A 21,687-nucleotide genomic window follows, 5' to 3' on the forward strand; every position below is an offset into this window, starting at 1 on the left:
CATAGCCTACAAGGCAAGTAGAGATAGGGAAGAGAGGGTGGCCAGGCAACAGTTAGCGGACTCCACTCTGGAAGTCGGTAGAAAATACTCTGAGGCCCCGACCGCAGGGCTGCTGGCGGAGAGGAAAAGGCTGCAAATGGACTTTAACCTGCTATCCACCAGGAAAACAGTATACCAACTCCGCCAGACACGGGGGACCTTCTGCGAACACGGAGACAAGGCTGAGAAAGTAGGCAGCCACGAGGGAAATAGCGCAGGTTAAGGATAGCAAAGGCAGACTGGTAACAGAGCCAAAGGAGCTCAATCGGGCATTCGAGACCTTCTGTTGGGGATTGTACACCTCCGAGCCCCCCAACAGGGGCGCGGGGATGAAACAGTTCCTAGACAGACTGGAACTGCCAGTGGTGGGGGAAGACAGACGGGGGCAGCTGGAAGCACCAATAGACCTGGGAGAAATCATGGAGAGCATCAGCTCCAGGGGGGGGTTAAGAACCCGAGAATTCCCAAACCGACACTGCAAAGAGGAAAAGTCAGAGGGGGCTGGCTCTACCGAACCTACAATACTACCTGTCATGATATGCAGACACACACATAATGATATACAGGCATGTACAGACAAGCAGCTAATGGACACAGAGAACAGGGCATGACCAATAAGCAGGCAGGACACTCAGTGGTGGGATCTGACTATAAAAGACACGAGGCACTCACACTCCGCCTCTTTCCACTGGTGAACATCTAGAGAGTCAGTCAAATGTGTTGTTACAATCTCAGACCTCCAGCACATGGCTAAGAGCTAGTGTGGTTCAGTCAGACAGAGTAACCACACTTAAGTTAGCAGAGAGTCGAACTCACAGAGAACTGTGCTAACTGTGCTATCAGTTCAATAAACCTGATTGAACTAACTTCATGGTCTGGCGTATCTTTTTGATCTGAGCTGCATCCAGTTGTAGCCAGTGTTAGACCAGTGTAGCTAACATATATATATGTTATTGTAAATAAATGTTATTACTTTGTATCCTGAAACTCGTGCTGGATTCTTCGTGGCCCTCACAAAACTGGCGACAAGGGTTAAAGTGAACAGCTGTCTACACTGCTGAAGCCACCTCCCTGGATTTTTGTTGGATATAGGTTGGAAGTTGTTTTCTATTATACCATGCCTCTGTATGGACGTTTGGATGTTTTTGATGCTGCACTGGAAAGTTGGAACCAGTAAGCACAATGAATGCGTTACTATTTCCGAGCAAACAATATCACCGAAAACGAGCGCCAGGTGGTCACATTGCTCACCGCCTGCGGCCCGCATATGGTTGGGGTGATTAGGAGCCTTACGTACCCAGCTGCGCCGGACACTAAAACGTTTAATGAACTTGTGAATTTAGTGGGGCAACATTTTAACCCAACCCCGTCCACGATAGTCCAGCATTATTGGTTTAATACTGCTGCGAGGACCCCAGGAGAATCCCTTGCTGACTTTCTATCCAGGCCACGCAGGATTGCGGAGTACTGTGACTATGGTGAGACCTTGTCAGAAATGTTACGCATCCGTTTGGTTTGCGGTAATAACAATGCGGCCACCCAGAGAAAGTTGTTAGCTGAGCCAACATTGACTTTTCAACAGGCCATTCAAATAGTATTGTCCCAAGAGAGCGCAGAACGAGGAGTGCAGGAGCTACAGGGAATGGAGGTGCATGCCTTGGGGCGCAACCCCTTCCGTCCAAAAACGGCCCCCCGCACTGCTGCCGCACCTTGGGCGAGGCGATGTCCGGATCGACGCCAGTGGCCGTCGGACATTCCTCCCCGAAGGGAGCCTTCTCCAGAACCAATGGATGAGGAGCCATGTCCGTGTCAGACTTGTAGGCACCGACCCCGTCGCAGACGCCGGTCCTGGGGGCGGCCGTCGTTCCGACCGAAACTGGGACCAGCCCAGGGGCCGTACCTACCATGTGGATGAACCTGCGGCAACTACTCCTGAGGACGTAGAGACGGAGGACGACTGCCTGCAGCTGCATTGTGTGGCAGCTCCCCGTGTGGCCCCCATTAAGGTGACAGTACGGATCAATGGTCACCCGCTTGAGATGGAATTGGACACTGGCGCAGCGGTCTCCGTGATCGCCCAGAGGACATTCGACCGCATCAAGCAGGGTATACAGACCCTTACATTAACCGACTCACAGGCCAGGTTGGCCGCCTACACGGGGGAACCACTGGACATTGCAGGAACTACAATGACCCCTGTTGTTTATGGACGCCAGGCGGGGCGTTTCCCACTTACCGTGGTGCGCGGCCATGGGCCCAGCCTGTTGGGTCAGGACTGGTTGCGCCATTTGCGGTTGCAATGGCAGCACATCCTCCAAACAGTTTCTGGAGGGTTGACTGAGGTGCTCGGACGATACCCAGATGTATCCCAGCCCGGTTTGGGGAAAATAAAAGGGGCCGTAGCCCATATCCAAGTCGAACCAGGAGCCACGCCGCGCTATTTCCGGGCGCACCCGGTGCCTTACGCCTTGCTCGAGAAGGTAGAAGGGGAGCTCACTCGTTTGGAGAGTTTGGGTATTATCAGGCCCATCCGTTTTGCTGACTGGGCAGCACCAATTGTACCTGTAATGAAGCCAGATCCCACAGTTCGCTTGTGTGGCGACTATAAACTTACAGTGAATACGGCTTCCCGACTCGACCGATATCCAATGCCTTGCATAGAGTATCTCTATGCGAAGCTTGCAGGTGGACTCTCGTTCACAAAATTAGATATGAGTCACCCCTACCTACAGTTGGAGCTGGACCCTGCCTCCCGACCATATGTAATGATTAATACACACCGGGGCCTGTATGAATATATACGGTTGCCCTTTGGACGATCCTATGCCTGCGCTATTTTTCAATGTCTTATGGAGGGCATTTTGAGAGGTTTACCGCGTGTCGTTGTCTACTTAGATGACGTTTTGATTACAGGGACGTCGGAGCAGGAACATCTGGAAAATCTGGAGGCTGTCCTTAGACGTTTTTCAGAGGCTGGAGTCCATTTACTTCGCACAAAGTGCGTATTTCAGGCAAAGGAAGTAGTCTACCTAGGTTATCAGGTGGACCGCGAAGGTTTGCACCCCGTCGCAGAGAAGGTACGCGCAATTCAACAGGCCCCTGCCCCGATTGACAGTTCGCATCTTCGTTCTTTTCTCGGTCTCGTAAACTATTACGGGAAGTTCCTCCCCAATCTGGCAACTACGCTGGCCCCTTTGCACCTTCTGCTAAAGAAAAATCACACCTGGGTTTGGGGTCAGCCACAAGAAACCACTTTCCGGCGGGTAAAGCAACAATTGTCGTCGTCTGGGTTACTAACCCACTATGATCCTGGAAAGCCTTTGCTCGTCACATGTGATGCATCCCTGTATGGTATTGGGGCCGTCCTGTCCCACAAGATGGAGACCGGGGCCGAGCGGCCGATAGCTTTCGCCTCCCGCACATTGCAGCGGAGAAAAAGTACACCCAGATCGAGAAGGAGGGCCTGGCAGTGGTTTTTGCTTTGAAACGCTTCCACCAGTACGTGTATGGACGTCATTTCACTATCGTGACTGATCATAAGGGTCTGCTGGGACTTTTCAGAGAGGATAAGCCAATACCGCCCATTGCTTCCGCACGGATCCAGCACTGGGCTTTGTTGCTTGCTGCATACGATTATTCTCTGGAGCACAAACCAGGAACGCAGATAGCGAATCCCGACGCACTTAGCCGATTGCCTTTATCGACCGGCTCCATGTCGACCCCCACGACCGGTGAGGTGGTTGCAACCCTAAATTTTCTGGACCTCTTGCCTGTCACGGCATCACAGATCCGTGAGTGGACCCAGACGGAGCCAGTCCTGTCAAAGATTCGGCACATAGTTCTGTATGGTGGGCAGCATAGACAGCTCCCAGGCGAGTTGCGGGCATTTTCCTCCAAGCTTTCAGAATTCAGCATGGAAGACGGCATCCTCTTGTGGGGGACGCGTGTGATTTTCCCGGAAAAAGGACAGGAGATGATACTAAGAGACTTGCACAATGGGCATCCAGGTGTGACCAAAATGAAAATGTTGGCCCGGAGTTATGTCTGGTGGCCAGGCCTCGACACCGACATTGAGAAGGTGGCCCTAAACTGCTCCATTTGCCAGGAGCATCAGAAGCTTCCGCCGGCCGTGCCCCTACATCACTGGGAATGGCCAGGGCGGCCCTGGGCGTGCTTGCATGCGGATTTCGCAGGCCCTTTTCAAGGATCCATGTTCCTTCTATTAATCGACGCCCATTCTAAATGGCTAGAGGTGCATAAGATGCTGGGCACAACGTCCTGCACTACAATTGAGAAGATGCGTTTGTCTTTTAGTACGCATGGCCTCCCCGAGGTAATGGTCACGGATAACGGCACTCCATTCACGAGTGAGGCGTTTGCGAGGTTCATGAAGATGAACGGCATACGCCATATCCGCACTGCCCCTTACCACCCGGCTTCAAATGGGTTGGCAGAGCGTGCAGTGCAGACATTCAAACGAGGCCTAAAGAAGCAGTCTTCCGGATCAATGGACACGAGACTGGCTCGCTTTTTGTTTTCGTATAGGACCACCCCCCATGCGGTGACTGGGGCAGCTCCTGCAGAACTCTTAATGGGCCGGAGACTTTGCACCCGCCTTAGTATAGTTTTCCCGGACATTGGCGCAAAAGTACGCCGCACACGAGAACGGCAGGGACAGGGATTTTCTCGGCATCGGCCGATTCGGCATTTTTTGGACCTCAGTGTTCGTTCGGAATTTTGCTGGTGGTGCCCAGTCGGTTCCTGACATAATCTTTCGCCAAACGGGCCCTATATCTTACCAGGTGCAGGCCAGGGTCGTCTCCAGCGCAAACATGTAGACCACGTTCGGTCCAGAAGACTATCCCTTCCAAAGATTCCCCGCCCCCGGAGCTCATTGCTACAGCCACAGAGACAATAGAAGGTAGTCCTCACAATCTTCCTCTGGTGCCTCACTCAAAGCCTACGCAGATCATTACAGAACCGCGCGGAGATAGAGACGCCGAGATGACAGAGGCAGCAGACTCTGACTCCAAGATGGAGACACAGGACGCATCAGAGGGGGAATCCTCGGGCCCACGGGCCGTGGATGTACAACCGTTACGCCGTTCATCACGGAAGCGCCTGTCTCCGTCTCGTTACACGCCGCCTGATCCAGCGTCGCGTGCAAATGGTGTCCGGCCTGCGGCAAAACGAGTCCGACGCCCTCCTTCGCCAGGGTCTTCGGTGGATTCCTTGGACTTTGGAGGGGGAGGGATGTTATAACCTGCCTGCTTACCATTGGCTGGGGACTAATGACAATCCCACAATCCTGTGGGAGTATGAGCTTCCCCAATGAGGGGGGCGGAGAAACCATTAGTAAACTCCATGTATAAAGCTGGCCAGTTTGGAACCAGCAGGAAGGAGTGTGCAGCAAGGGAAGTTGCTGCTGCTGTTATATATATATGTTATTGTAAATAAATGTTATTACTTTGTATCCTTAAAACTCGTGCTGGATTCTTCGTGGCCCTCACAAAACCTACCCTGCCAGCAGTGCACCCCGGGCCTGCAGGCTTCCCGCTAGCACGAGATAGCTTCAATGGGAAATGCCACTGACAAGCTGTGGGAACAAAGAATCCCACCACCAACAAACAGCGCGCCGCCGAGAAACACATGGCTGAGGAACCGGAGAATCAGCCCATAATATACTTATAATCAACGGTAAACCTGTAGCATCAAACAAATTAATGGAGAAAATTCAACGCTATATACCAATTCTGAAAAGTTGGCCATGAACAAACGAGCAATTCTGAATATTTCTGAACAAAATAAGTCAATTCCTTCATTTAAAAAAAGGAGTGCATTGTACTCTTTTACGCACTTATCTTTTACTACATGTTTTTCGGAATATCCTGGTGTCTTGTGCAGAAGTTCAACTTACAACCTTACAATTAGACAACTCTGTTCTTTTTCCTTCCTCCAGTTGATAATGTCCAGGATTGCATCACAGGATTGTTCTGGATATAGCTTGCTTGGCAGATCGCAACCTTTAATTGCACTTTATCTCATGAAATAAAACTCTTTGTAATGGACAACTAACCATGGTTGGGCTAAAATATCTTCCTCTCTCCATCCCCCAGTCTGACCAGAGGTCTGTGTCACATACTTCCCTCCTTCAAACTGATCCATCATAAAATCACAAATCATTATCTGGCTTTAATAGAATAGCTCATCATTTCTGACACTTAGTAGAGTACCTGTAACATTTTAAACCCACCTCAAGGTATATAGAGCTTGCAGTGCAGAGCCAAGTTAACTGGCGATTGGTGGAGTCAAAAGTAACAATGATCACCTAACACACTAAACATTCGATACCGTGGAACAGCAATGCCACAATCCAGTTCTAGATCCGTACTCACATTACATAGAAACATAATCAATACATCATTGCAAATTGTCAGTGTATTCCCAAAGACTGAAGCCAGGCTGCAACACTGTGTGTGTTCTCCAACCTGTGCATGTGTGACATGATTGGTTTTTTGTGTTATTGAGATCACTGCACATATAGAAATTAATGCACTAATAATTCCACCTCCTTGCCTACAGAAAGGCTGATTGAGGATGGTGTGGGTTGAATGTAGTCCTGATTTAGGGTATGCTGGAGCAACACAGTAGCAGTATTTTTGAACGATGTGTCGGACTTGCTTTATGGTGTCCTTTGAGTGTTGCAGAAGGTTGCTTTGTACTCCTATACTGCAGTATTCCTTGTGCCATAACCTTAACTTTCCTATGCAACCGTCTGCAGGGATGGAAGTGCTATACTTTTCCTTACAAACAAGATTTTCTCCAATTCAATGTTATGCTATAGATAGCAAGCTACTGCTATTTTGGAGACATTTATCTAGGCCACTGAAGTGAGACTATAGAATTCCCAATATCTGCTCAATTGCTATATTGATACAGGCCATGTTGTAATTGTTGTCCTCTTCTGTATGAAGACACCTTGCTGGTATCATAGGCCAGGCATTGTCAAACTCAGGGGCGTGTCCCGTGGGTGGGTCGCGGGCGAGTATCGGGAGGGTCGCGGAGCCGTCTGTTGCGGCGCTCCCGATTGCACAAATCTGCGCGCAACAGCTACAGCAGCCGGCTGTTAATAAAGCCGACTGCAAATGGCCTTCAAAATGGCCGCAAACATGTAAAAAAAGTGCGGTCGCACTGCGCACATGCGCAAAACTACGCGCATGCGTGCCAATGATCGGGCACGCATACGCAGTGCGGCCGCTTTTTAAAAAAACGGTCGCAGCTTTTTGTTTTACAAGTTTGGGGGGGGGTTTATTCATTTATTTTATTCATTTAATTTTTATTTTTTCATTTATTTTATTAATTTTTTTTTTACAAGGTCGGGGGGGTTTTATTTGATAAAACTTTACTGGAAAAAAATGCAGAACTTTGGACAGATGGAGACACCATACGTTCCGACACCAGAAGGCTTCACCTTCTTCCAACAGGTTCCATTGGGGGAGGGTGTACGAGGGCGAAAGGACCCAAAACCATTACCTCCATTTTCGTCAGCAGCAAATACGGAAAGAGAAAATGGTGGCTCGTGCAGGCCGGCCAGCGTGGGTCGCGAAGGTCGGCCGGCGTGGGTCGCGAAGGCCGGCCGGGTTGGGTCCCGAAGGTTAGCTGGTTGGTAAAATGGGTCACCGGAAAAAAAGTTTGACAAACACTGTCATAGGTCATGGCTTGAAAGGATAATCCTAATTACCAAATAATATTTGACTCCACATTGGGAGGACTGGTATGTAGTTTGCTGTATAATGCTTGCTTCATTACAGTTTCGAGGATACTCGGCATTCACATGCCATATAGAGCAATTGACGTCACACACACTACACAGAATTATAAAATTGAGGTTGCTCTCATATGGAGCCTTCAGTATTCAATCATCTGCACTTTTTTATCTGAGGCAACCCTGACCATCTGCAGAATTGGATAGCTCTCTCTTAAATTATACAGTCGCCCTGAATAGAGCATCAGTTGCCTTCCTGTTACAGTATTGACCTGCTGATTGACGAATGTGGCAATTGCTGCCGAGTAGGATCCAATTGAAAAGATATTTGCAGTATACAGATCTTCATCCAGCAGTTGCCATATCTTCACAATCATGTCAGGTGGGGGAGAGGTGGTGAGGAAGAGTTCATTTACAGCCTTCTCAGGTTGAAATATTCAAATGTTGGATGATTTTGGTATTTAGATATTTTCATGCTAAGAGATAGCTACCATGGGGCTTTATGTTAAGAACCCACAATATAGTCACTTCCACTTCTCATTTGTGTCCTCTTCATGACAAAGAAATAGAGGGATTCTTTTTGAAAGATCTATTTTCCCAGTGCAAAACTCTACCTTCTGCGAATGAAACAGGACAGTAAAGATTTTGATAGACTCTGTAGGGCACCAATTCAATATGCCGGCCAATCTTCAACAAGGAAAATGTCCCCTATAGAGTTATATTCATCTCTGGGACACCAAACCCAAGCTCCATATTGCCACATATACTGTTGGTAATAATTTGGACAGGTTTAGGATAGGGATTGGGGAAAATGGAAGTGGGCAAGGTGAATCACGTCCACTTGACTCCATTTAACTTTAAGAAATGGCTTACTAGTGCTTGTTACTGGCAATTGTCAGATTTTCCAGTGAAGTGTTAGTTTTTTTTTGTGTTGGGTTTCAGGAAGTAGCCATTATCAGTTCACATTACCTAGTTTTGTGCCTCAAAATGAATGGGTAATAGTCAGAAGGAAGTATCGCCCATGTGTCCATTTAATAATCCTGGTCAGCTCTCATTTACAGAGTGATCTGCGTTTTCAAATCATATAGCGATTAATGCGATTTGGGATAATGTGACTTAAATTCCCTTAAATCAATAAAATGAGATTACCTCTGATTAATTTAGAATACAACATACTTGAATCTATCATTTAAAATGTAGGCATTTGCTGGAAGGGGGGGGGGCGCGATTGACGCGACGCCGCTCCGATGCCGGTCCGCCGATTCTCCGGTCACCATTGGCGCTGGTGCAGTCGGCGGGGCGCCAGTCCGGGAATGCTCTACGCACCCCCCCTCGGCGATTCTCCGCGCGTGATGGGCCGAGTCGCAGCTGAGATATGCCGAGTCCCGCTGGTGATGTTCACATGTGGTCCTACCCAGCGGGACCTCGGCGTTCATCCTCCGGGGGGCGGCCTGGTGGGGGGGGAAGGAGGATCCGACCCCGGGGGGGGAACTTCACTGTGGCCTGGCCCGCGATCGGGGCCGACCAATCGGCGGACTGGCCTCTCCTGGTGGGGGCCTATGTTCCTCCACGCCGGGCCCTTGTAGCTCTCCGCTTTGTTGCGTCGGGGCCGGCGCGGAGAAGGAAATGAGCGCGCATGCGCGGGTTCGCTCCGTTCGTAACGCAGGCGCGAATTCGCACCGGTCGTAATGCATGCGCGAGTTTGTGTCGGTCGGAACACATGCGCGAATTCGCACCGGTCGTAACGCGCATGCGCGAATTTGTGCCGTCAGTAGCGCGCATGCGCAGGCCGCGACCATTTGACACCGGTATCGGCAGCTGGAGCTGCCATAGTCGCTCCAGTGCCATGCTGGCCCCCTGTAGGGTGCAGGATCTCTGATCCTGGTGGCCTGTTGATGCCCTCGTAAAACACAATGGCGTTTACGACGGCGTCAACACTTAGCCTCAGGATCATAGAATCCTGCCCCACGTCTTTGGACGCTAACGGGCAATTATCATGGCTAATCCAACTAACCTGCATATTAATGCACTGTGGGAAGAAACCGTATCACCTGGAGGAAACCCATGCAGACATGGGGAGAAAGTGCAAACTCCACACAGACAGTCACCCAAGGGCAGAATTGAACCCTGTGAGGTAGCACCGCTAACCACTGTGCCACCCTGCCACCCAGGTAGAGAGTCGAGAAAATTCAGAACCAGGACGATCTCCTGTGGAGTGAAGGCTCAGATATCATCTATGGAAGTGGAAGCCTGCTCAATGCTGATATATGAATATGTAGCCAAAAGTAATGCCCATCTTTGTAAACTGGCCGATGCTATAGGTGGGATGGGCTTATCTTCACGAAAAATGCCAAGCAATGGTTTATGGTTCGAGGCGATGAAGTGTCGGCTATAAACATATTGATTAAAGTTTTTATGACCCATATGACCAGCAGACCTTCTTTGCCAATCTGGGAATATTTCTTTTCGGCATCGAAAAATGTTCTGGATATGAAAGCGATAGGCCTTTCCACCCATCTTCCATCTTGTGTGAAAGTATCACACCGATGCCACAGTGATGCATCACACGTGACTATTATGGGTTTTTCTGTGTTAAAATGGACCATTTAGGTTGATGACTGCAGGGCCTTTTGACCTGATTGAAAGACTGCCTCTGGGAATCTTCACACCGCCAACATTGGTGCTTCTTCAGCAGTTCATGCAGAGGTGCCAAAACGGTAAACAGATTGGGTAAAAATTGACCATCCTGATAATGGACTTCAATTCCAACATATTCCTTGGTTCAGGCACCCCTTTTATTGCCTTTATCTTATCTTCTATGCGATCCCTTCGCATCAACTCTGAAACCTGATTGATGTGACCCCCATCGGGCTGAAACGTGCACTTCCCACAAACCGGCTTCTTTAATCCTCTTGAGAATTTCTTCCAAATTGGCTCTATGTTAGACCATAAGACATAGGAGCAGAATTAGGCCACTTGGCCCATCGAGTCTGCTCTGTTGATGTTGCTCGCATCACTAGGATATCGTCCTGATACACGACAATCTTCAGAATTCCCTGCAAAAGGCTCTCCATTGTTCGCTGAAATTTAGCCCAGACAGATGAAATACTGTAGGGGCAACCTCGTATATTGGAACAAGCCTTTATGGGTATGTATGGTGACGAGCTTTCTTGACTCATCTACCAGCTCAAGCTGCTGGGACACATGGCTTAAATACCATTTGGGGTACTTGAGGCCTCCTGCCAATATGGTGTACAAGTCTATTCTGGGAATATTTATCGACTTTAGCCACACTGTTCACCGTCATCTTGTAATCACCGTAGATTCGGAATGCGCGGTCCAACTTCAACACTGGGACGATCGGTGCTGCCCATTCTCAAAACTGCACTGGAGTATATATACCCAGGTCTTTCAGACCTTTCAACTCCCCTTTAACTATTTGGTGTAGAGCATAAGGCATCAGTCTGGCGTGACAAGATTTTGATGTTGCTTCTGGCTCTACATAGATCTTCACTTTCACACTTGTTATGCACCCCAACTCTCTGGAAAACCTTGTGATATTTACGTAGAAGTTCCTGGAAAACCTGGTCCATGTAGCACTGCAAACACTCCTGTAACTCTGTCCAGCCAAGGGGAGCCAGGGTCTCCCATTTCTGTTCACCAGCTCTGTCTGTTGAGGCCTGTGAGGCCAGTTTGTCTGTCATTGAGATGGTGCCTCCTGAGGCGGCTCTGACTGTTGTCTGCCAAAAGAGTGCCAAACATGTGGCCGGGCTATGGAGGTCCAGGAGGACCCAGAGGTCTCCGGACTGATTGCTTTTTGATAAACTCTCTTTTCCTTGTTGTCTCTGGTAATACTTGTAACTTCTGTATATAGTTTTGGGGTAGTTGTAATAAGGGACTTAAGGGGGAAGGGATGTGGTGGCGTGCGATGTGGTAGCACAGCCCCTTTAAGGGAGCAGGCTTCACAGATCATGTGACTGGTTCGGGGCCAATCACATGGGAGTGCCGAGCCCTGGCCAATGTGTAGTTTGTGCAGGGCCCTGGGAACAGGGTATTAGGCGATTATCTGTCTGAATAGAAACAATGTGCAAGTGTGGTAGTGTGGCCCCGGGAGTCTAATTGTAAAGACCTATTGTACAGTGTTCTGTGCCTGTTACTTAACTGCCTTTGCCCTTCATCAATAAACCCCTTTGTTAACTACTGGAAGTCCCTTGTGTCTGTCTCAAGTCACCACAAGCAGATATCATTGGTCCTGCACCTCTAATTCCTTGCACTGATCATAATGGATGGCTGAGAGTCATGTGGTGAGATTCTGCTTTTTGGGGACTATGTCCCCACGCCCGCCGGAAAACGGGCAAGAATCACTCTGGACTTTTTCCTCGAAGGTCCGCGGTGATTCTCCGTTTTCCAGGGGGCTAGCAGGGCCCAGGCATGCGTCCCACAGCTCTGGCTGCCGGCGGTGCCCTGCTGTCCAGACAGCGCAGCCGCGCATGCGCACAGCGGCCGCAAACGGGTCCGCGCATGCGTGTGGTGACCCACTTCGACGCCGGCGCCGCCGACATGGTGGAGCCATACAGTATGCCCGAGCGGTGTAAGGTAGGTCCCCCCCAGATCGTGATGGCCCGCCGATCAGTGGCCTCTGGTCACGAGCCCGGCCACCGCTGAGCCCCCTCCCGGAGTCAGATTCCCCCCGCCCCCCCCCACCAGGACCACCACCGCGGCCATGGGTCTGAGCTCCCACCGGGTGGTACCAGATGTAAACCACGCCGGCGGGAGTTTGGCCAGTCGACCGAGGAGAATCGGCGCGGGGGCCACTTTCAGCGGCCCCCGACCGGCGCCGTTTCGACCGCGCCTGCGCGACTGGTGGGTCCGTGGAAAATTGCGGAAGCGCCATCACGCTGGATTGCCGGCATGAATGGCTATTCTCCGCCCCCGCGCCGGGCGGGATTCTCTCACTAGTTGCACCAATTGATCGAAGGACTTGGAGTCAGGGGGCTCAGGAGATGTTAGGCTTTGGATGTGGTTATATGATTGTAGGTGGCATACTGTAAATAATATTACTTCCTGTCTATTTTCTGCCATGATTTCATTGGCAGCGAAAAAGTATCGAAACCTTTCGACATATTGGCCCCAACTTTCAACCTCTGGATCAAATGGATCGATTTTCCCGAATAGTGGCATCATTATTCGACTGCCGAAGGTCTTTTACCTTTTCATGTCTTGAGAGTCCACTCTTAACCCTTCCACCCCCTTTCAATTTTTGATGATTTTCCTTTGGCTGGATTCTCATCGCCAATGTTGTAATGCGAGCTGAAGTGATGATTTATTTAACAAAGAAGAACTTTATATACTGAACAGTACAACTCCAACACAGTCTAGTTACCGCGACTCCCAAGCTTACTCTGGCGATACCCCAACAGTCAGGTCCTTGCCTAGCCACCTGATAGGTTGAGGTTCACTCGTTCCCTCCACATAGGTTCTGGACAGGTGGGTCACCAGGCCTGTGAAGGCGCACCCCTTAAAGGGGCCACACTACCACACTTGCACATTGTTTCTATTCAGACAGATAATCACCTAATACCCTCTTGAATGGCTCAATTGAACCTGTTTGCAGTGCTTTCCAGATTCAAATCACTCACTGTGTGAAAACGTTTTTTTCACATCACATTTGGTTCATTTGCAAATCACTTTAAAACTGTGCCTTCTCGCTCTCAATCCTTTTATGAGCAGGAATAGTTTCTCCATATCTATTCTGTCCAGCTCCCTCATGATTGTGACCGCCTCTATCCTTTTAGCTTTGGTAGCCTAGTTTTCTCCTTTCCAAGGAAAACAGGAACAACTTTCCAATCTATCCTCATAACTGAAGTTTCTCATCGCTGGAACCATTTGTGTAAACCTCTCCTGCTGCCTCCCTAATGCGTTCGCATCCTTCCTATAGTGTGACATCCAGCACTGTACACAATACTCCTGCTGAGGTCTAACTGGAGTCTTGTGAAAGTTCAGCATAACTTTGTTGCTCTTATATTCTATGCTCCTATTAATAAGGCCCAAGATATTGTATGCTTTATTAACTGCTCTCGTCACCGGTCCTGCTACCTTCAATGAGGCTCCTGCACCCTCTTAAGAATTTACCCCCTATTTTATAATGGGCAATACCTTCTGGCTGTTCACACCTGCAGACCTTCTAGCCCCACCGATGGCGCACCCAGCTGCAGGTTTTACAGCAGCTTGGGGTGGTTTCAATTGGAAATCCCATTGACAGCGGCGGGATCTGAAGATGTGAGTTGTGTGGCACTGTGTCGAAGGCCTTTTGAAAGTCCGTGTACACCACATCGACAGCATTATCCTCAGCGAATCTTTCTGTTACTTCTTCAAAAAAGGTTCTCCCAAGTTAGATTAACAATATTCCCCCTTTAGAAATGACAATATTCCTCCTTTAGAAATGAATACTGGATCTTCCTAAGCAACCCACATTTTTCCAGGTAACTACTAATTCTATCCTGAATAATTGTTTCGATAAGTTTCTCCACCACTGAATTTAAATTGGCTGGTCTGTAATTGCTGGGCTTATCAAAGAACAAAACAAAGAACAAAGAAATGTACAGCACAGGAACAGGCCCTTCGGCCCTCCAAGCCCGTGCCGACCATACTGCCCGACTAAACTACAATCTTCTACACTTCCTGGGTCCGTATCCTTCTATTCCCATCCTATTCATATATTTGTCAAGATGCCCCTTAAATGTCCCTATCGTCCCTGCCTCCACTACCTCCTCCGGTAGTGAGTTCCAGGCACCCACTACCCTCTGCGTAAAAAACTTGCCTCGTACATCTACTCTAAACTTTGCCCCTCTCACCTTAAACCTATGCCCCCTAGTAATTGACCCCTCTACCCTGGGGAAAAGCCTTACAACCTTTGTACTATAGAAAAGTGGACAAATTCCCCAAAGACTTGGATTATGCCAAAAACCTAGGAAAATAATTCACCTTCCGAAAGGTTTAAATCCCAGAGAAATGGTTGACCGTAAATTATGCCTTGGGTGAAAAGATAAACACAACCAATCTAATGGTGGAGAAGAACTTAAGGGAATGCATGAAGCTTTCATACACTAGTGTACCACAATATAATTTCCAGCCTTTTGTGTTTGTACCTGCCAGCTGTGTTTCAGTTAGGAGCACCTTCATCTCTGAATCAGAAGATCGTGGGTTCAAGCCCCAATCCGAAGACTTAAACACAAAATGTAGGCTGACACTCCAGCACAGTGCTGAGGGTGTACTTCACTGACAGAAGTGCAATCATTCAGATGAGACGCTAAAACTAAGCCTGCACGTTTAGATTCAAAGGCTTCCGGCGCATTCTTCAAACAAAAGCAGGGAAATCCTGCAGTGGAGGCCCAACATTTATCCCTCAACTGATATCATCAAAGCAGATTATCTGGAGCAGATCACATTGCTGTTTGTGCAACCTTGCTGTATACAACTTTGCTGCTATAACTTCTATAATAGAGTAGTGACTATACTTTAAAAACACTTGGGTCACGATCTACCTCAATGGGAACAGAGTCCCATAACTCGATTAGTTGGGTCTTTCCCAGTACTCGGAGTGCTGAGAAACACCACGCTATCGAACGGTCATTCGGGTAGATAAGGCCTCAACGGGAAACAGTAGGCCAAGGCCGCACTTTGTCCAGTATTCGACACTGAGGAGCTCCGCTCGCTGGAACTCCTTAGTGCAGGGAGAGATAGGATGCCATTTTTAAATAGTGTCCCGATCTCTCGATTCTCCTCCCAACCCCGAACTCATCTATAAAGGGGTTTACACCTTGACAGTGCCAGGCTGGCACACAGGTGGCAGTGCCACAGTACCCATATAGCAGCAGCAGGGCAAGAACCTGGAGGCCCCTGATAGACCCCCACGAGTGCTGTTCCGTTTGTGGCGAGCAGTACTGAACAGCGCTCGTGAGAGCTCTCCAAGGCGAGAGAGTTAGATCCCACGCCTTGGTTAGATCTCGGGAATACATATTAGAGTGAGACTAGCTATCTCACTTTAATATGCAGATTTTCCAGAGAGTGAACATGCCCACAATGGGCTGGATACACATTATGAAATCTCGCACGATTGCGTTAGTTCTCGTGAGGCGTGGTTAGCCGGGTAGATCCTGGAAGAGGGATCTCCCGGCATCTATTGGCTGTGCTGTGCTGCGCTGCTTTTCGGGAGCAACACTGCTGGTAGATCTCGCTTTTGATTGGCTGCAAAGGGCTTGGGACATCTTGAGGTTGTGGAACGTGCTGCATAAATGCAAGTCTTTCTCTGTTTAAGTGTTTTATATATTAACACATCTCATCAGTGATATTTATTAACTTACAAATTATAGCATTTCTCACTTAAGGATTCTTAATCGGCAAACGTTCTATAAATAATTGTACAATTAGGCTATATTTTGAAGCCTATCCTGTTGTCCGGGAGAAACATTGCCCAGTTACAGTTACCAATTGAATTCCTGCACAAACTGCAGCATATTATTGAGACTACTTGGCAGACGGCTGTGTTTGTAAGTAAACTACTTTCATTTTCCATTTTTAAAAATAGTATTTAGCTGCCCTTTAAAAAAGACCTATATTTATCATCTTTTCTATACAGAATTAAATCAGGCAACGTAATGTTTATAGGATAGATACCATGTTGAGCTCTGTGCAACCTATCAGTGTGATGAATGTGTCAATGCAAAAATGTCACAAACTTGGTGCACATTTGCAGCCGTGTACTAACAGCATGATGGCATTCCTCTGTGTATTTTGATGTATTGCTGAAAATATTTAAACTTGTCTGAAAGATTAATGGTGGCAAAACACATTTTAATCACAACTTTCTGAGGAGCTTTCTATGCTGGTAGGATAACAGATTGAGACTCGGTAAATTTGGTACCCAGGTTCAATGATGAAAAATTCTGTTCACTTGCTATGCATAATTTGTCATTTAGCATTACTTCAGAAGGGAACATTTCCATTTCAATTTTAGAAGAGGTTGTTTTCACACAAGTTGAACTGCTACATCAAAACCAGTTGCACAGAAAATGAATTCCTGTTGCCTTTATAGAATGAATAAGCTGTATAAATATACACACACAAGGTGAAAAAACAGATGCATTTACATTGCAATGTGTGCATGTTTCATTTCAATAATTACTTGCAAGCCAAACCGCAGCTGGGGAAGAGAGGTTACCTCCCCCACACACACAACACAAATTATAGTGCTATGATCTTATATCAGCATGTTGATCATTTCAAATAAAACCAAACAAATTCACCCTAGCCTAGGTCAATTAAAATTATAGAAACACTTGTATATATTATTATTATTACCCTTGCTATAATAATGCAATCCAGACCTCAGTGATCACTTTCAATTATTTATCACGGGAGATACTGAATAACATGTGTGCATTCCTTCTTTGTTTACACATTTTTATCTTTAATCAGCAATGATTCTTCTTTGGTGTTCCATGCAGTCAGTCAGACAGTACACCTTTTTATAACACAAAATAATAAACCAAACTATCTGAATTCACTTTGGTAGATACGACAGGCAAAGTCTACGTTAATAAAAAGGACAGTACGAAGTCTTACAACACCAGGTTAAAGTCCAACAGGTTTGTTTCGATGTCACTAGCTTTCGGAGCGCTGCTCCTTCCTCAGGTGAATGAAGAGGTATTTTCTCCATTATAAATTGCCCTGTTTCTGACTGTAAAGGACCTACATTTGTCTTCACCAACCTTTTTCTCTTCATATACCTATAGGAGCTTTTCAAGTCAGCTTTTATGTTCCCTGCAAGGTTCCTCTTGTACTCTATTTTCGCCTTCTCAATCAATCCCCTTGACTTCCTTTGCTCAATTCTAAACTGCTCCTCTACCTTTTTAGTTTAAACCCTCCCCAACTACTCCAGAAAACACTCACCCAAGGACATCAGTCCCACTCCTGCTCAGGTGTAACCGGTGCAGTCTGTACTGGTCCTAACTCTTCCTGAACTGGTTCCAATGTCCCAGGAATCTGAAACCCTGCCCTTCGCATCATTTCTTCAGCCACATATTCATCTGATATATCCTGCTGTTCCTGGCATGGAGCACTGGTAGTACCCCTGAGATCCCTGCCTTTGAGGTCTTACTTTTCAACTTACTGCCTAACTCCCTATATTCTTTTATCACTTCATTCCTTTATTTACCAGACTAATTTTTCTGTGATGGCACTGTTTTTTTCAACAAGAACTGACTGCATAACACTGTTCCCTGTCTGCTTTACTGCGATGTTGACTGCAGGACACTGTTCCCAGAATGCTTCACTGCTATGCTGACTGCAGGACATGCTTCCTAGACATGTTTTTTCCTAAATAAATCATTCTGTCTATCCCTAATCAATCCGTGCTTATTTTTTTAAATGCCAGTTTATGAGCCCCAGGAAGGAATGAAATTCCATTGGGTCCTCTGGCATGGAGGCCTGTCGGGTGTCTTGCACTTTGCCCTCGATGGGGTGCAAGCCGTGATGGTCCACATGGTATCCTAAGTATGTGACTTCGGCTGAGGGGAACACACATTTCCCTTAGCGTAGGCGAACGCCAGCCTCCTTGAAACACCGTAGGACATCATCCAGGTTCTGTAGATGTTCCTGGTGAGAGGAGCCTGTAATCAGTGCATCGTCTAGATAGACTGCCACTCAGGGCAATCCCCGCAGCATGTTCTCCATCACTCGCTAGAAGATTGCATATGCCGAGGAGACCACAAAAGGCAACCAGGTATATTCCTATAGCCCTTGGTGCGCATTGATCATCACAAACTGTTAGGAGTCAGGGTCCAAAACCAACTGGAGATATGCATGGCTCATGCCTAATTTGATAAAGGTGAGGGCAGCACGGTGGCACAGTTGTTAGCACTGCTGCCTCACGGCGCCAAGATCCCAGGCTTGATCCCAGCCCTGAGTCACTGTTCGTGTGGAATTTTCACATTCACCCCGTGTTTGTGTGGGTTTCCCCCCACAACCCAAAGATGTGCAGGGTAGGCGGATTGGCCACACTAAATTGCCCCTTAATTCGAAAAAATGAATTGGGTACTCTAAATTTTTTTTTTAATTCATAAAGGTGCAACCACTGAGCTTTGTGCATAAATCCTCAATGTGTGGAACCAGGTAACATTTGAGGGACACCGTTTACAGTCAACTTGTAGTTGCCACAAAGGCATACAGAGCCATCAGGCTTCATCACGGGTTCGACTGGAGCTTCCCAGTCGGAGAACTCTACAGGGTATATAATGCCCAAGCATTCCAAATTCCATTTCTGTATCCACTTTTGACCTTAGCGCATAAGAACTGGCCAAGCATGAAAATAGCCCGGCTGCATCAATAGATCAACACTAATCCTGGCCACTGCCCCTCTTATGGTGCCCAGTCCCTCCTGAAAGACCTTGGGCAATTTTGCCATGACTCCTTGTGTGAGTACATGTGGCAGACACACTGCCAATCCAAGCGGAGGTGCTGCAACCAGTCGCAGCCCAGGAAACGTGGTCTGCCTCCATGTACCACTACTAACGGTAGGTTTGTCGATTGCTTCTCATACGTGACTGGGACAATTGACGTACCTGTAATTGCCAATGGTTCCCCAAATACATCGGCAGGCGTCGGTGTCCCGAACAGCCACCATCTGGATGCTCGCCCAGATTTTGTTGAATGTTCGGCAGCTGGCCACTGAGATCGCCGCTCCACTATCCAGCTCCATCTGTACTGAGTGCCCGTTTACCTGAAGTGTGACCTGGATCGGTGCCACCCGTGGTGCTGCCACGCAGTGTAGCTGCTGGTATGAGCAGTGCTCTTCATTCAAATAGTATGCCTGGTCACTAGGAGGGGTGGTTGCACCTGGTGGAAAGGCGGGGGGGGGGGGGGGGGGGGGAGTGGCTGGGCCCTCTCGGGACTGCCTGTCACCTTGAACTCAGTGGTCTGTCACTAGTTCGTATACGCTGTCCGGATTTTCTTGGTCGGCGGAGACAAATCAATGGTTCTCTGGGTCTCTGCGGTGGTGCCCTACGTTCCTGCGGTAATGGCCCCAAGGTCGGGGGCTCACTTCTTCGGGCTGTGGAAGGACTGTGCGGCATTGTTCGGGTTCTAAGTTCAGGCTTGCCATGCCTTGAAGCTCCTGGCCTCCCTGTTCAGCAGTTTCGGGGGAGATGGATAACTCAATCGCCCTCTGTAAATCTATGTGAGTTTCCACTAGGTGCTTCTGTTGCGTTGCTGTGCTACGGATTCCACAGACAAAACAGTTGCTCAGGACTTCATTCAACATCGCTCCAAACTCACAGGACTCAGCGAGCTTCCATAGACAGGCCAAAATGTCGATAATAGATTCACCCTGAGCCTAGGTAACCATGTGAAATCAGAACCAGCGAACGATTATCGGAGGCCTGGAGCTAAAATGTTCCCCCACTAAGGCCGCTAAGGAGGTGAATAGCACATGGCTAAATTGCTGACTTTTAAAGCAGACCAAGGCAGGCCAGCAGCATGGTTCAATTCCAGTACCAGCCTCCTCGAACAGGTGCCGTAATGTGGCGACTAGGGGCTTTTCACAGTAACTTAATTTGAAGCCTACTTGTGACAATAAGCGATTTTCATTTCATTTTTCATCTCATTTCATTTCGAAAGGCCTGGTATCAGGTGCATCCGGGTAGGTCAGACGTTGATGATACTATAGGTGGGCCTGCCGTAAGTTATGAGCAGTATTACCATTTGTCATTCATACCCGATTATAGCATTGATTCGAAAAAATATTGCATTCATTCAACGTATTGTCCTCAGTCATCAGTACCGGTAGTATATGGCTCTAATTTTCCAGTGTGAGACATCTCTGCTGGATAAAGAGAGGCCTCCTGAGGCCTATGCAAAGTAGCCTGAGTATGCAGCACTTAGCGCCGACAGCAGCTCCACTTGGTCCTCGTCGCCTGTGTAGAATTCGTAGAGAGTGAACATGGAATGAAGGGTCAGATGCAAAAATACAGATTTATTGACACATACACTAACTTTCTCCACTCATCGGAGGGGCTCCCACCCCTATCTGCACTGAGGTTGCCATTTTTATATCATGTGGGCTACCCTTGTTAAAGGGCAAGCCCCGCCCCATTACTGGGGTAGTTTATACTTTGTGGGGGTCAAGGACGCGAGTGTTGTAACACCTTGATAGGTTTTCATTTTCATCTTCAACCAGCGTTATCTTTGTCCTTTACACTTTTTGTGTAATATGAATAGAAATGTTTTGAAGAGGTTTTGAAAGCTTGTTGGAAGGTGGCAAAGCTATTGAAACCAATGGGAAATTCTAGAGAAAGGGATGTAAGTAGTTTATCCAGCATTTTCTGTTTTTATTATGTAAATAATTTAATGGACTGACAATAATAGTGAAGCGGAGAGACAAGGAGAAGCCCAGTTACAGAGAATGGAGGGTACATTAGAGGCATGACATTGGGGGAGTTGACTTTGTGGGATGAGTCATTGGGGTGTCTTAAAAGTGGGGATGGGAATTCAAAACTGACTCATGAGGAAAAGATCAGAAGGTGATTTGAGAGTATCGGGTTAAAAAAGTCCAGTTAATTCACTTTCAAAGTAATTAATTGGTTGTAAAGTGCTTAGTGACATTGAGGAATTGATAAAGTACTGCTGTGGTGAACATTTGGATGTATTTTTGTCCATGATTCGAGTTAAAGGCTATCAATCTGTCAGCTGAAAAGTGTTGCCAACTATCATCTCCATCTGAAGAAGCTTTTCTTTGAAACATTTCGCATCAAATCAATTTTTAACTTATTGTTTTATATCAATGATTGTAGCTCAGAGCAAGACATCTGAACTCATGCTTCTATTGT

The sequence above is a fragment of the Scyliorhinus torazame genome, chromosome 10 (assembly GCF_047496885.1).
Source record: "Scyliorhinus torazame isolate Kashiwa2021f chromosome 10, sScyTor2.1, whole genome shotgun sequence".
NCBI lineage: Eukaryota > Metazoa > Chordata > Chondrichthyes > Carcharhiniformes > Scyliorhinidae > Scyliorhinus > Scyliorhinus torazame.